The sequence below is a fragment of the Dromiciops gliroides genome, chromosome 4, assembly GCF_019393635.1.
Source record: "Dromiciops gliroides isolate mDroGli1 chromosome 4, mDroGli1.pri, whole genome shotgun sequence".
In the NCBI taxonomy this organism is placed as follows: domain Eukaryota; kingdom Metazoa; phylum Chordata; class Mammalia; order Microbiotheria; family Microbiotheriidae; genus Dromiciops; species Dromiciops gliroides.
In genome coordinates, this window is record NC_057864.1 from 404,640,622 (window position 1) to 404,663,281 (window position 22,660).

The 22,660-nt window shown below is 35.8% G+C and overlaps 1 protein-coding gene and 1 pseudogene across 2 annotated transcripts in view; both read right to left on the minus strand.

Moving 5' to 3' along the window:
* The window catches only part of PRKN (parkin RBR E3 ubiquitin protein ligase), a 1,788,167-nt gene that overhangs the window by 1,429,539 nt on the left and 335,968 nt on the right, over nucleotides 1–22,660 (minus strand). The gene's annotated exons all lie outside the window — the stretch shown is intronic.
* On the minus strand, nucleotides 139–456 carry LOC122726648 (annotated as a pseudogene).

Here is a 22,660-nt window from a genome sequence, read left to right on the forward strand (position 1 = left end):
TTTCCCTATCCCTCTGCATATTTGTATATTGGCTTCTGTGCACATAGTAGGTTCTTTTTCTTTTTCTTTTTCTTTTTTTTGTCAAATCTTTATTGGGTAATTTATTGGGTAACTGGGGCAAGGCAGACAGGGTCCAGTCTAGTCCTTCTTGGCAGCGGCCTTCCTCATGGCAGCCAGGACGTTGCTGAGCTCCTCTCTCTTCCTCTTGGCTCAGATGTGAATTCCCACCATTTTTTTGATGAACTTTAGGGCTCGCTTATCCTTGGAGACCTTTAACAATTCCATGGCCCACCTCTCATAAGGGGCAAACCCACACACGTCCCAGATCATATCTCACACAAACTTGGTGTGTTTGGTCAGGCGCCCACAGCAGTGGCAGTGTCGCGACTTTGAAATGTTCTTGGTAACTTTGTGGCCCTTGTTTAGGCCCATGGCCATGGGGTAGCAGATAGCCATGGCTGTGGCACGATTGTAGCCTCAATAGCGGCACAACAGAAGGACCCACATAGTAGGTTCTTAATAAATGCTTACTGAGTTCATAGTAATTGAGGGTGAGTACTTTTCCAGGTGAAAGAAAGCATGGGTGAAAAGATGAATGATAACATGTATGATAAAATCTTACCTAAAAAAGAGATCATTTGATACATATTTTATTGAAAACCAAATTAAAAAATGCAGCTTAACCTTCTATATGCCTCTAAATAAAGCTAGAGAGCAAGGAGTATACAAAAGAAATAGAAGATATTGTCCCAGTGTTACATTAGGATCTGAGTGGAGAGATTAGTTATACTCAAGGAACAAATATAGAAGGAAATGATATTAATGACTAGTATTAATATAGCACTTTAAGGCTTACAAAGTATTTTATACATATCGACTCATTTGATTTTCCCCACAAACTTGTAAAGTAGGGACTATTATTGACTCCATTTTACAGCTAAGGAAATTAAAACCAAGAGAGATGATTTGATTCACCCAGGATCACATAGCTAGCTAGTGTAAGATTCTTCCTGAGGAAGGATCTGAAGTAAAGTCTTACTGACTCCAAGTTGAACACTCTATCCACTACTCCACACTACCTCCTTACAGGGCAATAAATGCTTAACTGTGTTGATCTCAATGTATTGAAAAAAAGAAATTATATTGAAAAGCCACTACTTTTTTGGGAGGAGGGTTAGAGGTTTAAAGCAATATAGACCTCAGCTTTAATCAGTCATATTATATCTTAGAACTTTGCAATGTACCTGTTTCCAATAGTCCCTTGACAGGTACTGTTTCTAGTTAAACTCTTTTACATAATAACCTCTATTTTTTTTTTTTTGGCAAATAAGTGAAAGGAAGCTTCATTGCAATTTAAATACTAACTAAAATTTTAGATTCAAGTTGTGAAGTAACAACACAACCTCCTATATGTCTCTCTCTCTCTCTCTCTCTATATATATATATATATGTAGATAAATGTTGTATTTGTATATATATATATATGTGTGTGTGTGTGCAAAATCATTCTGTTATTAAGCAAAGAAATTAACAGAATCATTGTGAATAGAAAGCATTTGAAAAAGAATATACCTTGTACTTGGATGAATGATTCATCAATCTGTTTTTTCCTTTATTTCTCTGGCAACAAGATTTACAACTAGGAGGGATCTTTAAGCTCACCAAGTCTAGACTAATTATTTAACAGACCAAGAAACTGAGGCCCAGAGTGAGGAAATTACTTACACAAAGTTACACAGACAGTATTAAACTCCTTTCAAGTTCCTCTGAATTAAAATCTCACCTCCTCGACTTTTGTAACGTATCATTTGTAAGGGGCTAAAATTCTAGCTAGTCTGTCTAAAATATCTATTGAGTGGTCACCAATAAATTATAAGCTTTAATAAGGGTTTAGACTTTTAAGCATTTATTAAGGAGAATAATAATTTGGTGAAGATAGAGAGAAAGGTAAAAATCTAACTATTTCTAAGAGACCCTATCATCTGATCTGCCATGGCAAGGTCAGGAACCAAAAAAAGCAAGAACCCTTCCACCAGTGTCCACTTCCTACTTCGTGTCCTCCTCCCAGAAATGGGAGGCTCCTCAAGTTGATTGGCTGGTAGCTCTGATAGACAATACCCTCAAACAAATGTCACTTCCTGATACCAAGGACCTGACTACAAGGCTTGCCCTCAGACACCTTCTCCTCATGGTGGAGCTTTCCTACAGTAACTCCCCAGCAGGTGGCATCATTCCAATCATTATACATTTTATCACGTTTACTCATTTCACTTTACAAAGATTAGATTGGTGGAAGGAAATGATGAGAATGATTAGAAAAAATGTAATTATGTTCAAAGTGGCTAAGAAATGAATTAGCATCAATCTTTGTTACTGGACTATATCTTAAAAATCAATCTGTAATGGGAATAAACATGATGCCTTCTCAATAAGATCAAAGCTGAAGCAAGGATGAACATTACCACACTATTACCCAATATTATACTAGAAATGCTAGCTATAACAGCAAGACAAAAGAATAAAAGAAATTGAAAGAATAAAAATAGGCAATGAAGAAACAAACCTTTCACTTTTTTTCAGATGATATGATGATATACTTAGAAAACCCTGGAGAATCCACTAAAAACTAACTGAAATAATTAACAACATTAGCAAAGTTGCAAGATATAAAATCTTTTTTTTTTTGTAAGTGACTTATCTAAGGTCACACAGCTAGTAAGTGTCAAGTGTCTGAGGCTGGATTTGAACTCAGGTCCTCCTGAATCCAAGGCCAGTGCTTTATCCATTGTGCCACATAGCTGCCCCCTTTTAAAAATTTTATTATTATTATTATTGTTATTATTATTATTTGCAGGGCAATGAGGGTTAAGTGACTTGTCCAGAGTCACACAGCTAGTAAGTGTCAAGTGTCTGAGGCTGGATTTGAACTCAGGTCCTCCTGAATCCAAGGCCAGTGCTTTATCCACTGTGCCACGTAGCTGCCCCCTTTTAAAAATTTTATTGTTATTATTATTATTTGCAGGGCAATGAGGGTTAAGTGACTTGCCCAGAGTCACACAGCTAGTAAATGTCAAGTGTCAGAGGCTGGATTTAAACTCAGGTCCTCCTGAATCCAGGGCTGGTGCTTTAACCACTGTGCCACCTAGCTGCCCCAAGATATAAAATCAACCCACATAAAACATCAAATTTTTTACATACTAGCAACAAAAACCAGCAGGAAGAGACAGAAAGAGAAATTCCATTTAAAATAACTGCAGACAATATAAAATATTTGGATGTCTATCAATCAAGACAATCCCAGGGACTATATGAAAACAATTAAAAATACTTTTCACAGAAATGAAGACATATCTAGACAACTGGAGAAATATTAATTAGTCATGGGTAGGTCAAGCCAATATAATAAAAACAATTCTACCTAAGTTAATTTGCTTATTCAGTGCCATGCCAATCAAAGAACTGAAGAATTATTTTATAGGGCTAGAAAAAATAATAACAAAATTCATTTAGAAGGAGAAAAAGTAAAAAAAAAAATACATCAAAGGAACCAATAAAAAATGTAGAGAAATGTCTAGCAGTACCAGATTTTAAACTATAGCACAAAAAGAAATAATCAAAACAATCTGGTATTGGCTAAAAACTAGAGTGGTGGACAGAGGAAGAGATTAGGTATATAATACAGTAAGAATCAAGACTCAAGGGAATGTTCAACAATTACGCAATTATCAAACAAGTAGTTGTATAAGATTGTGAAAGAATACATTGTGCTATAAGAAATGACCAGCAGGATAGTTTCAGAAAAAACTGCAAAGATTTATATGAACTCATGCAAAGTGAAGGTAGCAGAACCAGGAGATCATTGTACATAGTGATGGCAAAATTGTTAGAATGATCAGCTATGAAAGACGGCCATTCTGATAAAGACAATGATCCAAGATAATTCAAAAGGACACATGATGAAAATGCTATCCACCTCCAGAGAACTGATGAACTCTGAATGCATCTTGAAGTATACTTTTTATTTTCTATATTTTTCTTTCTTTTATAGTCTCTGTTTTCTTTTGTATCATGGCTAATATGGAAATGTACTTTGTATTACATCACATGTATAATTGATATAAAATTGCTTGCCCTGTCAAGGAAGTGTTTAGGGACAGTAGAAAGGAGAGAATTTGGAACTCAAATTGTTATAAAAAGAATGTTAATTTTTTTACATGTAATAAGGAAATATTTAATGAAATAATAATTTTTCTTTTTAAAAAAAGAGCAAATAAGCAATTACTGAGTTGTTTGTCCAAGGAAGATCACTGTTTTCCTAATAAAGTTATGGCCATTTATGTAAATATTGAGGATCCTACTTCTATCCAGTCACTACCATCATCAGTGAAATGAAGCAAGACTAAATTAAGGGAGAGCTTTAGTAAGCTAATTGTGCACCAGCATTCTCGAGAACAAACAAGAAGCCTAGCAGAATTCACAGTAGGCTTTTGAGCATTTAGGGGAACTTTCAGCTTAAAATAAACAAAAATCTTACGGATGAATTTTCCAAAACCATAGTATTATAGAATTTGAGAGTTGGAAGAGGACTCAGTGGCCATATAATTTGTAAGAAAATAAATATTGATAATGGGTTTTGGGGGAACCTCTCCTCCCCCACTCAAGGGCTTAACTCAGGAACCTTAGCTGATCTCTTTCAAAGTCAGCCCAGAGACAATAGAAATCAGACTAACTCAGTAAAGTAGAGATAGAAACCAAACCTATTTGAAAGTGCCTTTCCCCTTAGAGGTTTTGTCTTTGCACTAGGCCCTGATGTCAGCATGGTACAGCTCATTTTAATATGTACCACCCTCAGGTCATGTCAACGAATGAAAGTGAATGATTCTAGCCAATTAGCTTTGAGCAGTGTGTAAGAGCCTCCACATGTCTGGACCACAAGAGGCTGGCTCTCTTGTGCTTGGGACCTGCATGAATGAACAACGCATTCTCTTCTCTCCCACGTGGCAAAATGTACTGAGCATGTCACTAGTGGGAAAGTTGGTCAGACACACAGTCAATACTTTAGTAATATGTTATCTTAATTAATAATACATGCTTGCTGCCAAAACTGGTACAATAGCCATTAATTTATAAGTAACAATATATTAGAAAAAAACCCAGCCAAGTTCCCCAATAATTTAGAAACAGGCTAGCCCCCCAATATTTAAAACAATACAAATGAAAGGAAGTCACAATATTTTTAGTGACTTTCTGGTAGTAAATATCTTTGCCAATTTAGCATGGAACATGAGTCAACTTTCTAAGAATTTCAACTGCAATAAAAAAAATGAGGATTGTCATCAAATTCTTTCTTTTTTTTTTTCTTTGTGGGGCAATGAGGGTTAAGTGACTTGCCCAGGGTCACACAGCTAGTAAGTGTCAAATGTCATAGGTCGAATCTGAACTCAAGTCTTCCTGAATCCAGGGTCAGTGCTTTATCTACTATGCCACCTAGCTGCCCCATCAATTTCTTCTTAATTGATTTGCCTAAGGTCACACAAATGGTTAATGCCATATCCAGAATTGAAATCAGGTCACATGACTCAGTCCAGTACTCATTTTCTCTCCCAAAGGCACTAAGACAAAATATGACACCACAGGTATATTACTCCCCCTAATTCCCATGTCATGTGACAATCCTTTACTTAGCTCATTCTAACTGTTAATGATTTTAGGAAGAAAGTATGATACTCTCATGGACTATTTCAGTTAAAAAGCTCAAAGAGTATTCTACCCAATTGTTTTATTTTACCACTGAGGAAAAAGATTAAATGACTTGCCTAAGTAGTAGTTGGGAGTAGTTGACCCCGTGAAAGAATTCCTTCTTATTCTCTGGGGAGACTGTTGTAATGGCAGGTGATTTGTAAACAGATGAGATACATTTCCAATTGAGGCTACCAATTAAAGTACCAACTCTACACCAAGAGATAGCAACAGAGCTACCATACCAGTGGGGTGACTGCTCAAGTAGAATAAAGTGAAGAGACCATGGCAGCAGAACAATTAAGCAGATGAAGATTATGACAGATGAGGGACAGCACCCACAGTGGGGGAGGCAGCCCATTTCATGGGAGCCCTGCAGTGGGTTTGATAGAAGTCACTCACAGAGAGACTTAGTATATTAAAAAAATTCTTTCTCCAGGAACTGAGAAAATATCTATTTTGGGACCTTAAGGGGTCAGATGAAATTCTGCTTCAGGTGAATGGATTCTAACAACAGACTTTAGAAACTTTGGTCTAAATGTTTTAGTCTTTGCTTTGACACAGACTCTCTAGAGGTTCTGGGAAGGAACCTCTGCTAAATGAAAGTCATGCTACTAACCTAATTCATATCTCTGCTCTAGGAAAAATTAACAGATTATTATAAAGCATTTTGCAGAGTATAAAAAGTATCCCATAATATTTTTATAATATTAACACTGCAGAATTAAAAAAAAAAAAGGCCAATTCAGCCAAAACCTTTCTATCAGCATGTTGCCTGGGGCTCCTCAAGCTCTGAGTCTTTGGTTCTTTTTTTTTCTTTCTTTCCTTTCTTTCTTTTTTCTTTCTTCCCCCACTATATAAAATAAGTTTGAAAAAAAATGAAATAAATATATCCCTGTCCTGACGGGCTCATCAAGTGCAAGTCTTTATTTTGTCAAGGACACTTTCCCCTACCTTTATTCTTTTTTGAGATGGTTATCCTGAGGTGAAAAGCAAGGCCTTTAAAAAAGACTTTATAAATTCCAAGTATTTTCAAAGCAAAAAGGACTCTAACATACCAAGATGTCACATATCCTAAACTTAAGAAGCTGATTCAGTTTCTTCACGTTGAAAATCTGCAGACACTGATTAAAAAGGGTTTTGATAGGGTTTCTGCAACATAGAAGTTGTACTCTTTTCCCCTTTCCTCCTCATTGCCCCACCTCCCATCCCCAATTTAATAAGATGTCTTAAAGATCAGCAGCAAGAAGGATATAGGACAGCCTGGCAATGTTGTAGGAGACTGCAATGGGATAAGGGCCTTTTTATCATTTAGTCCTGAAAAACTGACCAGCTGAATTTCTGTAGGTGAAGCTAGGGAAATTTTTCTTTTGGTCTCTCCATCTAGAACCAGTTATGGTATCTTTTAGGGACTTGAAATGATAGCTATTCAATGCACAGCATTAACACATTCTGTAGGAGATAACATTTCTATAGAGCTTAGCAGTTTACTAAGCACTCTACATATGTTAACTCATTTAGTCTTCACAACAAACCCATCAGGTAGGTGCTATGATTTTCTCTGTCTTATAGATGAGGAAATGGAGCTGAAGTTATTTAAGTGATTTGCTCAGGGTCACATAACCAGTTGATATCTGAGGTCATACTTGAAGTAAAATCTTCCTGACATCCACACTAACCACTGATCCAATATGGTAATGCCAGTGCATCATTCACTTAAAAAAAATGGTACCAGCATGAACTATTTCAAATAGCTATGCAAATGAAATAAAAGGAAAATTAAATTTTCATTTTTCAAATGGTTGAGGAAATTATAAACTGCTATTCTTGACCTGATTCAGACCAATAAGTAGGGATTGGCTGCTGAATCAGAAGTGATCACAATCTGATAATAATGAACACAATAATAATGATAATAATAAGAATAGCTACCATTTCTAAAGTGCTTGCTATATGCCAAACACAATGCTAAATGCTTTGGGATTATTATCTCATTTGATCCTCATGACAACCAGAGGAGGTAGGTGCTATTATTATCCTCATATTATAGATGAGACTTGCCCAGGGTCATATAACTAGTAAGTATTTGAGATCAGATTTTAATTTAGGTTTTATATCCCTAGACCAAGAATTCTTTTTTTTTTTTTGGCCAGGCAATAAGGGTTAAGTGACTTGCCCAGGGTCACACAGCTAGTAAGTGTCAAGTGTCTGAGGTTGGATTTGAACTCAGGTCCTCCTGAATCCAGGGTTGGTGCTTTATCCACTGAGCCACCTAACTGCCCACAAGACCAAGAATTCTATTCATAGCATCACCTGAAGGAAGTGTTCATGCCATTTCTGAGTTCATTACAGACGATCAGGAAAGAACTAGACATAGTCTGACATGCATTCTAGATTGTGGGAAAATGTATTTTAAAGAGTTCAGAAGATGAATATTTAGGACCCCAATTCTGGAGAAGACAGTCCCCTAGGAGTGAGATGCCTATGAAATACAAACAATCTTTTCAAATGAGGAAGAAAAGTGAAGGCTATCCATGTAGGTATATGGATGTATGGACCGACGTACATGTAAAAAGATACATACAAAAATCCAATCATCCAATTAGATAAACATTTACTGAACGATTATTAAGTACAAAGTACACAAAGACAAAAATAAAATAGTCCCAGTCCTTAAGAATCTTAAATTCTGGGCTAAGGCACTGAGGCACAACAGAGAAGGTTATGTACAAGAAATGGCTAGTAGGCCAGTCTGGCTGTAATGAAGAACCCTTTAAGGGGAATAATATAAAATAAAACTGGAAGGTTATGTAGGAGGCAGGTTGTAGAGGGACTTAATTGTCATGCTGAAGCTTTTTCATTTTATCTTAGGGGCCCTGGGGAACCAATGAAGATTTTTGATCAAAGGAGTTACATGGTCAGGCCTTTAAAAACAAAAACAAAAAATACCAACTGGGCTGCTTTGTGTAAGATGAGATGGAGTGGAGAGATATTGGAAAATAGGAAACAACTTAGGATATTATTGCAATATTCAAGGTGAGCTGTTATGAGGACTTGGATTGGAGTAGAGCATGTAAATCATGGGAAGTGGATCAATGTAAGACAGACTGTGGTGGCAGAATCAACAAGATGCAGCAACTGATTGAATAGAAGGTTCCTGAAGAAGGAAGATTCAAGGACCATGCAGTCATTAGTTTAAAGGTGGAAAGGCCTCAGGGATCACCTAGTCTAATCCTTTCAATTTACAAATAAGGAGGCTGTAGCTCAGGGAAGTTGTCACTTGCCAAACTAAGGGCCTGAGGTGGGATTTGAGTCCACATCTCTGGCTCCAGAGGCAGTACTCTCTGCAATTCAATACTTCTGATGTTATAGTTAGATAAAGAGTCTAAAGAGCTGGCCCATGAGTCCTTCTATCTTGGACAAAAAAGTGCAGCCAGACAATTCACGGAGCTTTAGGATGATAGCAAGAAGGACTGGGGGAAGCTAGGTGGCACAGTGGATAAAGCACTGTCCCTAGATTCAGGAGGACCTGAGTTCAAATCCGGCCTTGAACACTTGACATTTACTAGCTGTGTGACCCTGGGCATGTCACTTAACCCTTATTGCCACCCCCCAAAAAAATTAATTAAAAAGGAAGTACTGTGTTTTGGAAGATATACAGCATTTTCAACAATCCCAAGCTGCACCATGAAACAAAGCCCTACTTTTAAAAACACTAATATTTTCTTGAAGATATTATATGACTAAGAATCAGAAGACACCAGAATCTTTGAAGAATTCATATTATGGATGAAAGATGCTTGCTCCTGAAAATCTGTCCCTGCTTTATTTTTTTGGTGGGGCAATGAGGGTTAAGTGACTTCCCAGGGTCACACAGCTGGTAAGTGTCAAGTGTCCGAGGCCAGATTTGAACTCAGGTCCTCCTGAATCCAGGGACAGTGCTTTATCCACTGTGCCACCTAGCTTCCCCCGAAACCACCTAGCTACCCCCAGTCCTTCTTGCTATCATCCTAAAGCTCAGTGAATTGTCCGGCTGTCTCAGGTTGGATTTGAATTCAGGTCCTCCCGAATCCAGGGCCACTGCTTTATCCACTGTGCTACCTAGCTGCCCCTTTCTCTGCCTTTCTCCCTCTATCCTGAAGACATAAAAATTCGGCAAAAATTACTTTATATAAAATGTTGCTATAGATTCTTTTCTTTTTTCTTCCCCTCAATTTTGAAACATCTTTTCTTATTCCTCTTACATCTCTTTTTTCTTTCATCTTGCTATTTCAACAGTCAGCTGGTCAACAAGTATTTATCTTATGATTACTAGGTAGGTAATGGACATGGTTAAGCACTAAGGTTACTAAGAAAGGCAAAAAATCATCCTTGTCCTCAAGAATTTCACATTCTAATTAGGGAGACAATGTGTAAATAAGCAATACAAAATATATAGAGAAGATGGCAGGCAATCTCTTTGTTTTTTCTTTCTTTTTTTTTTGGTGAGGCAGTTGGGGTTAAGTGACTTGCCCAAGGTCACACAGATAGTAAGTGTCAAGTGTCTGAGGCCAAATTTGAACTCAGGTCCTCCTGAATCCAGGGCCAGTGCTTTGTCCATGGTGCCACCTAGCTGCCCCAGCAGGTCTTCTCAAAGTGGAAAATACTAGCAGTTGGGAGAAGCAAGGAAAGCCTCTTGCATTAAGTAGGTTTTTAGCTGAGTCTTGAAGGAAGCCAGAGATTTGTAAAGGTGGAGGAGAAGAGGGACAACCTTCCAGGCATGGAGAATGCAAAGGTAAATGCAGTGAGATGGGAGATGGAGTGCCAAGGGCTTAGAACAACAAGCAGACTAGTGTAGCTAGATCATATAGTTCTAACGATTGGAATGATGCCACCTGCTGGAGAGCTACTGTAGGAAAGCTCCGCCACGAGAAGAAGGCATCGGAGAGCAAGCCATGTGGTCAAGGTCCTTGGCATCAGGAAGGGACGTTTGTTTGTGGGTACTGTCTATCAAGGCTACCAGCCAATCAAGTTGAGGAGCCTCCCATTTCTGGGAGGAGGACACAAAGTAGGAAGTGGATGCTGGCAGAGGGGGCTTTTTCCTCTTTTGGTTCCTGACCTTGCCATGGCCCGTCAGATGATGGAGTCTCCTAGAAATAGTTAGATTTTTACCTTTCTCTCTGATCCTAATGCTCTTTAATAAATACTTAAACACTTAAATACTCTTGCTAAAGCTAGAATTTTAGCCCCTTACATAGTACAGGAAGGAGAATAAAATAGAAGACTGGGTAGGTAGGAAGGAGCCATGTTGTAAAGAATTTTAAGCACCAGAGGAATTTATATTTGATCTTAGGGGTAGTAGGAAGCCAATGGAGATTATTGAATAGGAGGGTGACATGATCAGACTTAGCATCTAAGCAATGGATGGATCGCAGTGAGGACAAGTAAGAGGGTAGGGAGAACATTATAAAGCTATTGCCATAGTACAGTCAAGATGTGATGAGAGCCTGAATTAGGGTGGTTAAAAGAAGATATACAAGAGATGCTGTGGAAGTAGAAATGAGATTTGGCAAGAGATTAGGTATGTGGGGTGAGGGGGAGCTAAGAAGGTGCTTATAAGAAAAGTAGAGATAAGTATAACAAGTGTCATTCAAATTTACCAAACAAAATTTGACCAAAAGTCCATATATATACACATATACATATATATACATGTGTATATATACATATATAGAGAGAGGGGGGGCTAAGAAGGTGCTAAGTCTATTATTGAGAAGCCCCATCTTTTCTGAGAGACATTGATATAGCAAAAAGAGGACAATACTCCTTTATAAATACTACTTGGGAATGCCTCCCGACAAAAACATATGCAATAAGAGGAATCATTGATTAGTAATACAAAAATACATTTTTAGCCTTCATTAGCTTAATTATTTTAAATACAAATTTATTAATTTTGTATGTTTTTCAAATTATATTTTATTTGGGCTAGACCTTCAATTTCATTGTGTAGGAAGTTCCCAGTGAGGAAAATACCTCTACTAGTATAAACAACCATTCTACAATTTATAGATTTAGAGAGTTTCTTAGCAGTACTGAGAGATTAAATGATATAACCAGTTTGAGACAGAAGCAAGACCTGAATCAAAGTCATCTGGATCATATACATAAATTCTGAATACTTACAATATGTTACCAACTATTATTAAAATTTGTTCTTTGCTATTAAATACAAATGTAAGATTTTCTTCATTTGCTGTCACATCATTAGTCTTATTTTAAATGCATTTACTTTCTCTGTCAGTTTATATATTTTAACTACTCTGATAATTATTTTATAATTTATAAGTATATTTCTTAAATACTACAATGGAAATAAAAGTTTAATGTTGGAGTATATTATAGGATACTTACTCACAATACCCACCTTTCCTAAAATGTTTAGGTACAATAGATTCTCATAAAACTTGCATCGGTAATATATAATATTTCCTTTTATCCCCTGTTTGATCATATATTTTGTTCATTCTAGGTCCCATTCTTATTAATTTATGGGTTCAATGTGATTTAAAATCAGTCACAGAAATTGTTTTCTTAGCCCTTTAGTTTTTCTATTTTCTCTGCCTTGTATTTCTTCATATTTAAGAAATAAACTCATTAAAAATATGAAGAGTGAAAATGTGAAGCAACAAGGAAAGTGAATATTATTTCCAAGCTGTAATCTATCTTTGTTGATTTTCTTGTTTGGTATAAATAATGCCCATAAAGAATGTTGATCAATGAAATGAAACTGTAATGTTATGTCAGAATGAAATAGATAAGCTAAACAAATACCACTGCTGTTTCAATGACATTAATAATATAAAACAATTCTTCTCTGAATATATTATTAAGCCAAATAGTGGCATTTATTCCTTTGCTAATTTTAAGATAAAACAAAAAGTAGTAATACCATGTTAATTGTCTAAATAACAAAAAATATGTTTAAAGATTAACAAATAATATCTAATGACCATACATAAAATCCTATTGAAATTCTGTTACCTATGTTGTATAAGAAAATTAACCCCATGTTGAGTTTTGCCTCAAGATGCTTATAAAGCATTAGAAGCAAAAAGGACCTTATCTGGTGTTTCATTTTGCAAAGGAAGAAACTGAGAACCAGATAGATTAATTTATTTCAAAGAAAGTTTGGCTGAAAATATAAATATACATATATGCATATATATTTGTACATGTGTGTATAACTTCACTAAGTCACTGATGAACACATAGAAAGTTGTATTCCTTCTTCATTCCCTTCCCCTTTCATCCTTTCTATCCACAATCTCTAGATATCTAGACATTAATATATCTTAATGTAGTTCTGTATATCAATATTTATGATATGTCTCAAGATGACAACTTCCTTTAATAACTAGTGGCAGGATAAAATATTAGGGAGGCCAACATTTCTTCTTCCTGACATACTTGCAGGTATATATTTTGATGTTTATAGCAGAATTTAATAAATACATATGTCTCCTTTTATTATTCTTGGACTGATTGAAGAAATTGCTACTGCCCTTTTTGATAATGTAGAATCTTATTCAGGGAGTTTCCTGAAGAAGAAAGTAACAACTTGGATAAATTCCCTCAAGAAAAATATTTTTATTGCATATGTCTTGTAATGCAAGTTATAAGGTAAATTGTGCTTGGAAATGATCACTTGAAATGTACTTTGGTACATATTAGAATTTAATGCTTACTATTGCTACAGATATATTATTGGGTTTTGTTCAAAATTAATAGTAATTCCCTATATAGTTTTTCTTTCAGTGTTTTAACACCTCTACTTTAGCCAGAGGTTAAAAGAGAGGGTAGTTTATTCTTTGCTTTTCATTCTTTCTGTTCAAATGACATTTAGCCTATTTCTTTATCATTGTTTGAGCCTTTAAAGGACAATAAGATGGTCTCCATCCCATTATTTTCTTGGGGCAGTATGATCAACTACTATTTGCAAGCACTGTACAAATCTGTTATATTGTATCAAGAAAATAACAGAAAGAAAATTCCTGTCTCCCCTTCCTCTAATAGCCATGGGAAAGGACTTAACTCCCATGCACAAGCAAATGAAGTTGAAGCAAATATAAAAATAAAATATTCTATTTGAAGATCGAACACACACATATTACTTTTGTCTTCAACACCCCCTAAAATATGTTCATCTATATTTTTATAGTCAAAGAACTGGTAGAAAATGTTCACTTCAATTTCCATCTATTAAGCACCCACAAGTTCCCCCACACAGCAAAAAGACATAATATGAAAAGAGTAGAAAAGAGTTACCCAGAACTCTTTTTTTTGTGAGGCAATTGGGGTTAAGTGACTTGCCCAGGGTCACACAGCTAGTGAGTGTTAAGTGTCTGAGGCTGGATTTGAACTCAGGTACTCCTGACTCCAGGGCCGGTGCTCTATCCACTGAGCCATCTAGCTGCCCCTACACAGAACTCTTAAGTGAATGCAATGAACAGATGTATCTCAGTTCAACTAGGTATGTGACAGTTTCTCATGAAATCTGTGCAGGCAAGATGAATGTCTGTAGGCTAGATGATAGTAGAAGGAGGTAGTTTGAAAGCTACTTGAACAATGACATTTTCTAAAAGTATTAACAAATCAATATCAACCCAAAGGAAGATATCTAGTAATATGTCACAGGGTTCTATTTCTATTTATCTAGAGAAGTGTAAGTAAAACCCAGGAAGAAGCTATTGAAGGTATGTTTATTTGCTACACATGACTCAAAACTGGGAACTATAGCTAATAGCTGGATGGCAAAATTAAGATTTTAAGACATCTTGACAGGCTAAAAAATGGGCTAAAACTAACAAAGTGAAATTTAACAGGAAGAACAGAAAGTAATGTACTTAATTAAAAAAAAGTCAAGTGATCAAATGCATTATAGAGGAGGCACAGCTTAATAGTAGATAGTGTCAAAAAGACGTTAGGGCTTTTAGTCGTCTGCAAATTCAGTTTAAGCAGATACAGTGATGTAGAAGCTAAAAAGCATAATACTAGACAGTTGTAACTGATCTGGTGTTGAGATCAAATCAGGTTATGGTGCCACCTTCGTCACTTCTACAATATGAAGTTGGAGCATCATATTTTAGGAGGGGAGATGAAAAACTTTACTACCTCCCAAGGAGGGTAACCACGATGGTGATAGGTCTTCAAATTACTATGTCATACAAGGAATAGTTGAGGGAAGTCGTAGGGATGTTTAGCCTAGAAAAGATATGATTTAGGAGAATCATGATAGTGTCCTCCAAATATTTTAAAGGGTGTTTGGAGGAAGAAGAACTAAGCATATTTTATAGAGCTTTAGATTCATAACCAAGAACACTTATTAAAAGCTATAAGTAGTTAGATTTCAGCTCCATTTAACAAAGAATCAAATTTCCAGGTATCTCAAATTTAAATAGAAATTATATTTTTTGTATAGTAGAGGCTACAGGAGGTACTTACTATTGTATCCTGCCTTGATAAGATCACTTTTTTTTTTTTTTTGCAGGGCAAGGGGGGTTAAGTGACTTGCCCAGGGTCACATAGTTAATAAGTGTCAAGTGTCCAAGGCCTAATTTGAACTCAAATCCTGCTGAATTCAGGGCCGGTGCTTTATCCACTGCGCCACTTAGCTACCCCGATCAGATCACTTTTGGTGTATTTGTTTAATAATGGGTACAATAGTAAGGACAATGACAAGTTGGGAAATGTCCTAATGAGGTTACCATTCAGTCGATCAGTCAACAAGCATTTATTAAAACTTATTATGCTAAAGAACTCTACAAAAATTGATTAAAGGAATAGGATATTTTTAGTCTGGAGAAGAGAACATTTTGGAAGGGGATATGAAAACTGTCATTAAGTATGTAAAGATTCATCACTTAGAAGAAAGATTTTATGTTGTTCTGCTAGGCCCCAAAATGCAGAATTAACAACAATGAAACAATGATTAGAAGATGGTGAGAGGCAGATTTGACAATATATGAAAAAATAATTTCCCAATAACAATGGAATTGGTTGAAAAGAACTTCAAAGACTAAATAGTTCAACCCTTTCATTTTACAGATGATGAAACTGAGGCCCAGGGAGATTTAATAACTTGCTCAAGGCGGCAGAAGTAGCAAATATCAGTGGCAGAGTAGAAAGAATCAGACAAGATTTGAACGCAGGACCTATGACTACAGAGATAGTCTATTTTTGTTCAGGATGTTGTAGAGGGAATTATTTTTCCTGTATGAGTTGGACTAGATGACTTCTGAATTCCCTCCAGTTCTGAGATTTTTCTTTCTCTGTGAAATATCCAGATGATTGTGCACTAAAACAAACATATACAATTTAGAGTGAGCAGAAATTCTCAATAATTTCCTTTCCTTGTCCTTGAGAAGCCCCCTGTTCTTTCCAAATAGATACAGGTAGAACTATATTTCACCCAGCTGTCCAAAAGAAAGAAAAAGTAACTGAAAATCATTAGATTTGCAGCAATTTGTTGCAACCACAAAAGTTGAATTGGCACTATTCATATTAATCAATGCCACACTATCTAACCATTCTAACCTCCCTCCAATCCGTTGGTTCTCAGATTACTCACTGTATGACATCTATTCTCTAATAAGCATACTTTTAGACTACAGTTTTTCCAGTAAAGTCATATCCTGATGTTTCATCATGGCATATAGGTGACCCTGGTTCCTAAATCCTATGTCATTATAGAATTTACTCTATCTTGAGACCAGTCCATGTGTATAAGAAGTTCAACATGATAAGACTGGTCACTAAGAAATAAACAGGTTTAACCACAATATCTCATAGAAGTATAATAGGATTGCGACCTACATCCTATGCGTTATATTACAGGACCATAATCCTGGGGGCAAAAAGGACCTTGGAGGCCATCTCTTCCAATTTCCTCATTTTACAGATGAAGCAAATGAGACCCCAAGAGAGAACCCACATCCATGAAGGTAATACCCATACCAAGAAATAATGAATCCTTAAAGCACTCAAGTGAAACTGACCATTATTAAAATTAATTTTAACGTTTTTGTCAAACAGAAACAAGATGTATTTCCTTTCACCTTATATTCTCTTAAGTCTAATTTGTCAGGCAGTTAAAATCCTTATTGCTCACAATTGGTTTAAGGAAATAGATAAGTTTTCAGCATGATCAGATAATAATTATTATTAGCATATTTATGGTATACATAAACATAAGAAAATGAGCTGAAAAAATGGGGTAAGACAAAATGTTTCTCTTAACTCAAGACTCTGTCTTTAAAAGTGGCAATCAGTGATGTTGTTTATGGGAGAAACAGATTGGCTACCTCAACACAAATATCAAACATAATTTAGAGCTACATATACTCTCAGTGATTCACTGAGGTATTATCATTCATTTTTATAAGCCCCTTCTAAAGTTATTTACATTATCAGTTTGTATCACTACTGGGAATAAGTAGTTCCAATACATAATAATGACTTTAGGAAGGAGAGCATCATAAACTGATCTTCTAACAGTGGGGCAGTTAGGTAGCATGGAGGATAGAGCATTGGGCATGGAGTCAGGAAAATCTGAGTTCAAATCCTGCATCAGATGCCTTATTAGCTATGTGACCCTTAGCAAGTCACTTAAACTGTCTCCCTCAGTTTCCACCCCTATTAAATGGGGATAATAATAACACCTACCTTACAAGGTTACTGTGAACATAAAATAAGATATTTAGAAAGTTCTTTGTAGACCTTAAGGTGCTATATAATGTTATCATCATCATTAATCATCAACACTATAGCATAGAGATAAATTTGATTTAAATTTGTCCTTATCTGTAAAGATTTACTGAAAAAAATGTTATTAATGACATCCCCCCATTTAGTAGTGTGCCACCATGGCATGTATTTGATGGAAAGCAATATAAGAGGTGCTGGCCTGGCATTTTTATAAAAAAATCTTAACACCCATTCTAGGTTTCCTGGTATGTTCACAATCTCTATTATTCTAGGATTTAGTGAATGAGTACATTTCACCCAATCAATATTGTATGCTCCTCTAGGGAAGCAACCGTCTTAAATTTCTTTTGTACCCCATTACAGATCATGATGCTTTTTACATTAGAGAAGCTTACTAAATACCAGTGAATTTATTGAACCTCCCATTATTATTTGAAATCTTTAATTATGTCCTTCTCTGCCCTCACCTTTTCTTTACTTAAAAAGATCAACTTTTTCCTCAGTCTTCCCTCATATACACCATTACTTTAGTCATTGTTATCTTCGTATTCTGGACTTATTCCTGTTCCTCATTTCTTTTCTGGCTCTTCTCCTGACTGGATTTTTCTACTTTCCCAGAAGCCTTCTAACCCCTTGAGATTCCTCCTCCAATTGATATAATCCTACATGGAACCTCAATTTGGATCCAAATTGAGTACCAGCCATACTCACTTCTGCCCCATCTCTGCTCCTGTCTACTGAACCTTTACATCTTGACCCATTATCCTGCTTTTAGGTTCCCTTTTATGTGTTGTCTTCCCTCATTACTACATGAGTTCCTTGAGGGTAAAGATTATTTCTTTTCATCTGTATTTGAATACCAGAACTTAGTACAGTGCCTGATATTATTTGCTTAACAAATGTTCTATCTATATCTGTCTATCATCTATCCATCTATCCATCTATCTATCTATCTATCTATCTATCTATCTATCTATCTATCTATCTATCTATCTATCTATCTATCTATCTATCCATCTATGCTCAATGTCTTTCCTAGGTGATGGTGTCTGTTACTGAGTATTCCAAGAGCATATAATACCACAGTTAGGCATAAGGGTTGTATAACAATTTTATCTTTTATTCATGTGTGGAAGCACCATGGTAAAGGGGCAAGATCACCAGACTAGCATTAGTCAGGAGAGATTTGGGCTCAAACTCCATCACTGAGGCTTCTCAGCTATATGATTATGTATAAGTCACTTGCCATCTCTGAGTCTAAGGTTCCTTATTTGCAAAATAGGAATAATAATAATAGGATCTACAATACAAATCTTTCGGGAATATGGTGAAACTCAAATGAGGGAATATATCTAGAGTTGCTTTGTAAACTTTAACATACTATATAAAGGAAAGCTATTATAATAGTATCCTTTCAGACACAATTCAGAGCTGCTGTATTTTTCAGCTGCAGCACTGCAATAGGCTGATGTGTTCAGAGAACAGTTTTTAGATACTCCAAAGTCCCTGGACAATAATTTAAATACATTTCTTATAGCTATAGTTTGGATTGCATGTTAAATCTTACATTGGTTATATTGAGCTTCAAACAACTCTGGTTCTCTTCATTGTTACAGCATATTCTGGGGCATCTCAGACCATTTTCTCAAGTATGTCTTTAGAACTTTTCTCTTTCTACTTCTGCTTCCATGATGCTAATCTTATCTATTCTTAGATCATCAACTATCATCTCTATATGTTGTTGTTGTTAAGTTGTTTTTCAGTCATGTCAGATTATCCATGATCCCATTTGGGGTTTTCCTGGCAAAGATACTGGAGTGGGTTGCCATTTCCTTCTCCAGCTCATTTTACAGGGGACAAAACTGAAGCAAACATGGTTAAGCGATTTGACCAGGGTCACACAGCTAGTAAGTATATGAGGCTAGATTTGAACTCAGGAGGATGAAGACTTCCTAACTCCAGGCCCAGCACTTGACCCACTGTACCACCTAGATGTCCTTATCTCTATATAGATAATTCCCAATATTCTTTCCAGTCCTGATCTCTCTCCCAAGTTTAAGATTCAAATAAACTTTTAGCCTGTTATTCAAGACTCACTATAAAAGGGCTTCAATTTGCTGTTCCAATATTATTCCAGTCCATAAGATTCTCAGGTGGTCAAACTCTATAGGAAATCCCTTGAACACATACTATAACTTCCCTGTACCTTGTTTTTTGCTCATTCTCTTTCCGAACCCTTAGCATTCTTTTGCCTCATCTTTGCCTGTCAAAATACCACCCATCTTTCAAGGTCAAGGCCAAGCCTTGCCTCTTTCATGAAGTTTATCTGAAACCTTTCAGCAAGAATGTTTTTTTTCCCTTCTGTGAACTATTATAATACCTTATCTGTATCTCTCATACATTTACATTTTACTCTGTACTGTAGTTTCTTCTATGTGTGTCTAGGAGGACAATGAACTGAACTTTTAGCCACGAGGGCCCAAGTTTGAAAACTTCCCTAGGTACTTACTAGCTCTGTGATAGTAAGCAAATTATTTAACCTATATCAGCCAGAGTCTCCTCATCTGTGAAACAGAGATAGTAATAATATCTGCCTCACAGGGATGTTGTGAAGATCAAATAACATTATGTAAGTAAAGTATTTTCTAAACCTAAGAGATATAATATACTTATATATAATCTATGTATGTAAAATTATTATCTTCCTTACATGCTGGTAAAGTCATCATCTTATTTGTGTTTATCATTCCACCAATGCCTACCCTAATGTTCTATTCATAAAAAGTGATGACAAAGTTTGCTGAATGGATAGGAAATTTTCCCAAAAGTACAAAAAAGGATGTATCATCTGTGGGCCCTTCTACAATCCTACCCCTTAGAATAAGTCTTCATAAAGTATGTTTATCAACAAATTTGAAAATATCTCTGTATATTCTCAAGTAATTGCATTACCAAAAATTTCTTCTCTTCTAACAAGGAATATAAATTACTCTATTAAAAATATCATTAGGACTACAGGTCTATGCCAATTTAAGTAGGGTCTTTTGATAACAATGAAAAGAAAAACTAGTTACCCATCAGTCATTCATCTCAAAAGGATATTACTATAAAGAAGTAATAGCTAATCCTTCCTTTTCACAACTTTAATTAGAATATTCCATTTTCAAGTGCAAAGCTTGATATTCTACTACTCATACAGTGATTTAAAAAAAAACATTCATTGCAACCTTGGGCCTTTTCCTACCCATGTGAAACCAGAAAGCTGTTATTCAAATGATTTAATATTTTCGTAAGAAGAAAATATAAGAGATATTTACATAACATAATACCATAGGCAAAATATCCATCTTAACCTAATGTTGTCTACCAAAGAATGACAAAGAGGAGAATAAACTAGCATAATAAATTGTGTTTACTTTCCAGTAATACAGCTGGGACATTTCATACATATAACTTCTTTATCCTGTCAAGAAGAGTAACCTGCATGTATTTAATGCTCTTCTGCACATGCTGAAATGCAAAAATTATCAAAATAACTTTGAATATTTCTCTTTGAAACACTAATTAATTTAGCCTTGGTATAAATACTTTTTTTTCCCTGAAAAAATGAACCAATCCCATTACTAGATGAAAACAACGTGAGATCAACACTCTAGCTACAGAATCCAAAAAATGTAGTTTGGATGTAACATCACCTTGAAAGATTTCACCCTAAGTCTATGATAAAGAGCCCTCTACTAGATAATTAGGAGTTCAACACAAAAGGTGGTAAACTTCTGCCAACAGAAACCTCTTTGTTTTTAAATATGCTTCTACATCTGAAAAGAGACAAGAATAATTAGAGTTTTAGAAAGGGAATAAGAAATGATGTCATACTTGTAGTTATACAACCAAAGGGGGAAAAAAGCCAGCAGGATCCAAGTGAAGATAAGGCATAGGAATTCATCTTGACATGAGAGATTCTGGCTAAAAATCTTATTAATGTCTTCCAGTGGTCAAATCAAGGCAGATCACCTAAGATAAGGAGAACTAAGAAAATGTCTTAGGATCTGCCACATAAGGGTTTAGGCTATAGGAAGGCAAAGAAGAAAAGATAACCCAAGTTGGAGACGTGTTGACATTTGATGGTATAATGAAATGATCATGTGGTTTGGAATCTGAGGGCTTAATTGTGACCTCTATCTCTATGTGACCCACTTAATGTGTCAAGAAAGTCACCTATCATCTCAAGCCTTTAGTTTCTTCATTTGTAAAATTATCTCTATGGTTGCTTTCAGCTCCAAATCAATGATCCTTTTGGCTAAAGCTTCAGAGACAGAGAGAGTAGGCAGCTATGTTGGGATCTCAGACCAAAGCAGTTGGGGAGCAAGGTCAAGATTTAAGCAAAGTTTCTAGCATTCTAGCTAGTAGATAATGAATAGGGACAATAAAAATGAGGGTTTTTACTGAATGGATTGCAATCTAAGGCAGGTTTCCTTTAATATTTCCATTTTTATCATTATCACCATTATTAGTCATTATAGTAGTACTAATGAAAGATAAATAAATATATGGAGTAGGTGGCCATTCCCCTACTTATGTAACATGATTAGAATGTCCTTTCCTGCTGGAACATAAGGGATTCTGGGGGCTGGCCTGTGCACATGTGCTGACAATGCTGAAAAGAATATTTATATGCATTTTATATTTTATATTTATACACATTTATATTTTATGTTTTTAATATAGATACACAAATAAATTTATATTTATATTTCATATGCATTTTATAATTACATATTAAAAGCTGAGTGTTTCCTTGGTTATTCTCCACCTCTCCTCCCATCCATGACATTAACAGGGCATCAACCAAGGGACTGTTTGGTATTTGCAACATCATACACTCCTTCTAGTGTTACACTAACACAAGGACAGAAGCTGTCCCTAGATTTCCCACAAGGTCTCTCAGAACCAAGAAGGGTAACTCTGAGCATGACCTTTATTACAAATATATGTGAGCTAGCCCAGTCTATTGGGCAGAGTGGTGAATATCAAGTCAGGGAGACATGGGCTCAATGTCTACATCTGAAACTTATAAGTTCTGTGATTATGGACAGAGATGAGGAAGGAAAACATCCCAGGCATGGGTGACAGACAGAGAAAATGCCCAGGCCCAAGAAATAGAAAGCTTTGTTTG